Source organism: Nycticebus coucang, chromosome 8 (genome assembly GCF_027406575.1).
Source record: "Nycticebus coucang isolate mNycCou1 chromosome 8, mNycCou1.pri, whole genome shotgun sequence".
NCBI classification, from domain to species: Eukaryota; Metazoa; Chordata; class Mammalia; order Primates; family Lorisidae; genus Nycticebus; species Nycticebus coucang.
This window is the reverse complement of record NC_069787.1, coordinates 64,245,965-64,250,323: the sequence shown is the minus strand read 5'-3', so window position 1 is coordinate 64,250,323 and position 4,359 is coordinate 64,245,965. Positions and strand designations below refer to the sequence as shown.

Genomic DNA, 4,359 nt, shown 5'->3' with positions numbered 1-4,359 from the left:
ACACATGGCACTCTACCGAGGGTGACATAGTAAGACTCTGTCTCAAAATAAATAAATAAATAAATAAATAAATAAATAAATAGTACAGAAAGTGCCTCAAGTCCAAATGGCCTGAAAAAAAAATAATAATAATAATAGCAACCCTTTGGGTGTCTATTACATTGTTGAAGCTCAGCTCATAAGCACTGAACCATTTGTCCCTTGTTATAGTACTTCATATAGGTACAATTATGTACAATGAGAAGACATTATCATCCCTTATTTTAGAGATGAGCAAACTAATGTTCAGAAAATGTAAAAAACTTTTAGTAAATGAACAAGCCATGATTTGAACCAAGTTTGGTTCCCAAAGTTGTTTCCCTATGTTCTATGCTCTTTCTCAAACTGAAGAATCACATTGTAGTGTGTCATTAAGAGTTATACCCTGTTATATAATTTGCCCATTTTTTTCTTCCTAATCTGGACATTAACCCATTCTATATGAACCATACTCCCCCTATTGATTTAAGGTTGACCTACCCCAGGGATTCTTGGATCAAAGAGAAAACACTAAGTAACTAGACTATAAAGGTTTTCTTTAAATAAAAAATAATAATAAAGTGCAGAGAATTGAGACGTCAACTAGAGGAGCAGATTAGCTCTGATCAGTACTAAGTACCCCTGTCAACACAGCAAATCCTAAAGCAGAGAAGACTCTGTCAAAGCTGAAGGCAAATTTTTATCAAGAGATAATGTCATGAACAGAATTCTGAGGTCTGTGTCATTTTTCATTTACTTATGGGCCTTTTGGACTTCTGTTGAAAGAATTCTTGATAACTCTGATGCCATCTTTCAGGAGAATGAAACAATTTATACTGCACGTTCTCTCTCCCTTTACACACACCTCCAAAGTTTGCCATTTATGAAGTGAGAGAGAAGAAATGACTGGGGAAGGGCCCTGACTAATTCAGCTCCTGGCGTTTCTTCACTAACCTTAAACCACAGAAAATTTCCAATTTATTAATTAATTAATACTATATAAAAAGGAAGATCAAAAAAACCTTTCTTCTCTATACATGTAAAATAGGCAACTTATGATCTAATTACAGCAAAACCATTCCCTAAGCATACTCAAAACAAACAGGACTGAAATAAGTACAAAAAATGGAGGAAAAAACTGTCATTATTTTGTGCCAGATACTTTATATGTGTCATCGCTGTGAATACTCGCAATATTGTGAGGCATGTGTTATTTTTATTGTTTTCTATGTATGAAGAAACTGAGGTGCAGAAAGGCCCAAGAGCAGAAGGATTGTCTATAAGATTTGGCATGATCTATTTTTAGAAATTATCTTTTAGTTTTATTTATAAATATTAGTTGTCTATTTTTTGAGACTTAAAAAAATAAGGAGTTAACTGATGACTCCATACTGAATCTCAGAGTCAAAGAATTCTATAATAGGCATACTCTTATTTGACAATGTGAATGTTACTTTCTTTGCATTATTATTATTGCTTAATATTTCAATGTAGCAATTGTCTGATTTCTTTTCTCAATGTATTTATGTTCATTCATTCTTTACGAGGTTTTTGTTTCTAGTCCTTATTTTAAACATTGTTACTGTCATTAAATTTTAAGCCTTTTAATTTTGTGAAGGCAAAAAAAAATGGAAACCTAATAAACACATGTATATGTAAAAATTAAAAAAAATAATAAGGAGTAAGTCCACCTACTTCCATAACACATGTTTTGCCACTTGGCCGCTTACTGTCAAAATTTTTTTTAACTTTCCCAAGATACACCAGCTTTTGATTTCATTGTGACCATGCTTTATCTGCCTAAATATCTTAAGTTTGTCATACCAAGGCAAACTCAAATCAATAAAATGTACTAGATTTAGATCTATAGAAAAATACTGTGGGAAAAACTAAGCTTCTATGAGAAAGATTCTCTAAACTACAGAACCTCAAAGTATAAACTTATTCTCTCTCAAAATAGTCATCCAGAAGTAGGTAATGCAATCAGCAAGCAGTTCTGCTATCCCTGGTATCCAGACACTAGTTTCTTTAATGACCCACTTTAGCTTAGAGTGTTGCCCACCTCTGCTTAGTTACACCTGGCTCATCAACACTGTAGTTTGGGTGTTAACTTACAGGTATTGTAAAGAGAGAGCGTAGGCATACCTGCTCCCTCTTTTACAGATGCATTAAGCAAGTTGCATGAGTTATTTATACTCAAAATCTACTGGCCAAACTTTAATTGAATGATTACAACAAGTTGCAAAGTCTCTAGGTAGATGCCTATGAGCAGTACTAAAATCCAGTAGCTTCTGTTACTAAAAAACAAACAAACAGAAAGGAGAATAGATACCAGTGTACAAAGATCCTTTCAGCCATAGGTCTTTCTTTCCTTGAGTGAGGTGAGTTAGTTGGAAATTCTCACACAGTATCATCTTCTTATTAGAGCCAACTGTATATATTATTTTCACGTAAGTGGAAAATGCTGCTCTTCAATCAAAATTACTTTAAGCCCTCACTAAAACCAAAGTTGTGACAAGAACATGGTTGGGAGGTACCAAAGCATTTACAGTTTTCTGGTGGAATGTTAGTGTCATCAATTAATATTAATACTGAGGCTCTGTAAGGACTTGTTACAATTAGACAACATCCCTTTGCAATCACAGCTCTTAAGTGACCTGGCTGAATAAAGCAAGCAAAAGGCAGCTTGACTGGCTTTGCTCTTCCCTGATCCCCACAGGGTAGCTTTCCTGCAGAGAGGGCTGCAGAACATAAAGACAAATTAAATAGCCTTCTTTTCCCTGAGGAATGAGTGAAAAATTTCTGAAAAATCTCCAGGCACAGTGCAGATCAGCAAGTCATGTCATATCTAGGACTGTGCCACCATCTTTGCAGAAATGAATCAACTCTTATTTTCTTTTTTTCTTTTTTTAACCTCTCTTTGTGAACTCATGATCTATAAGTTTAACATTAAGGGAATGCCAAGATTTTTTTTTTTTAAAGGGGAAAGTGTGAACACAGTCCCCCACTACCACAAATTATGCATTCGAGTTTCCCACATTTGGGGAAATCGCAGGGGTCAGCACATCTGGAGTGCAATGGATAAGCCTCACCCTGGGAAAATCACCTTCGTGATCATGGTATCTCCCCTGCCAGGTAAGTATGAAATGCCAAGATTTTTTTGGCCAGGGCCAGGTTTGAACCCGCCACCTCCAGTATATGGGGCCGGCACCCTACTCCTTTGAGCCACAGGCACTACCCAAATGCCAACAAAAAAAATCATCAAATGTAGACATTTTCTTGCCAAGGAAATTTCAATATTGTAGCCAAATGGAGTGCAGAGATGGTAGAAAGTTGAATTTCAAACACAGCAAATCTAAAGTATTAAAGGGTCCTTTGCTGGTCCTGCAAAAATTATGTCCCTCAAGTCTGTTATGTAGGTTGTAAAATGACTAATGATTAGGGAACATTGTAGTGCAATGGTTAATAGCTTGTCCTCCAACCCTCTAACTGTGTTTTGAGTCCTAGTGATGCTACTCCAAGACTTTTTTTAAAAAAGAAAGGAGATTAACACTGATTAGGAGACATTGTTTCTAGTTGAATAATTCCTTCTTTCAAATATCTTTGTCTTCTGGGATTTACTGTGTGTCAGATAAAAAATGAACAGAGCCTGACCTGAAGGAATAGAAATAGTGAACCAACTGAAGAGCTATTTGCTGTTTCAGGGATAGAACTGACATCTTCCCAAATAAATACAGATCTCCAGGTCACTTCTCTCAAGAGTCTCTTTAATGGGCCAGCCGCAGCCTACTTTCCACTAGTAATCTCACACCGTATAGTCAGTGCGGTCATCATGGAGAGGTTTGAATGGATTTTTTCAATTAAATTAGTGTATTTTTCTACTTCCCTCACTCCAAGCACACAGACTTTTTGATTACAAGAGGACTCAAGTGAGAAAGATATGGGAAGATTGCTAAATTTTGGCATGAATGGAATGTGGAAGAAAAAGCATAGGATTTAAAGCCAAAAGACTATTTCTTTAAAACAAACCACTCCCAAATTAGCAACTTAAAACAAACCACTCCCAAATTAGCAACAGCTAGTGTTTACTTAGCACTTGGGGTGGGGCTCAGCTGAGCAGTGTTTGTTTTGGTCTCACCTGACTTCACTCATTCTGTTGTAATCATTTGGAGACAACTGGAGCTGAATGGTCTAAGATACCTCCACTCTCACATCTGGTGCTGCCTGTCAATGAGATCCTGCGTATCCACCAGACAAGGCTGGGTTGCTTGATTACAGAAGAAGTCCAAAGAGCAAAAGCAAAAGCTGACAAGCTTTGTGAGGCCTAGGATGCAAGTTGCA

At 36.5% G+C, this 4,359-nt stretch overlaps 1 non-coding gene across 1 annotated transcript; it reads right to left on the bottom strand.

Moving 5' to 3' along the window:
• Positions 1-2,997: 2,997 nt before the first annotated feature.
• Positions 2,998-3,161, bottom strand: LOC128592952 (U1 spliceosomal RNA). The gene has a single exon (XR_008382157.1). It is a non-coding gene; the product is annotated as a U1 spliceosomal RNA (small nuclear RNA).
• Positions 3,162-4,359: the final 1,198 nt, after the last annotated feature.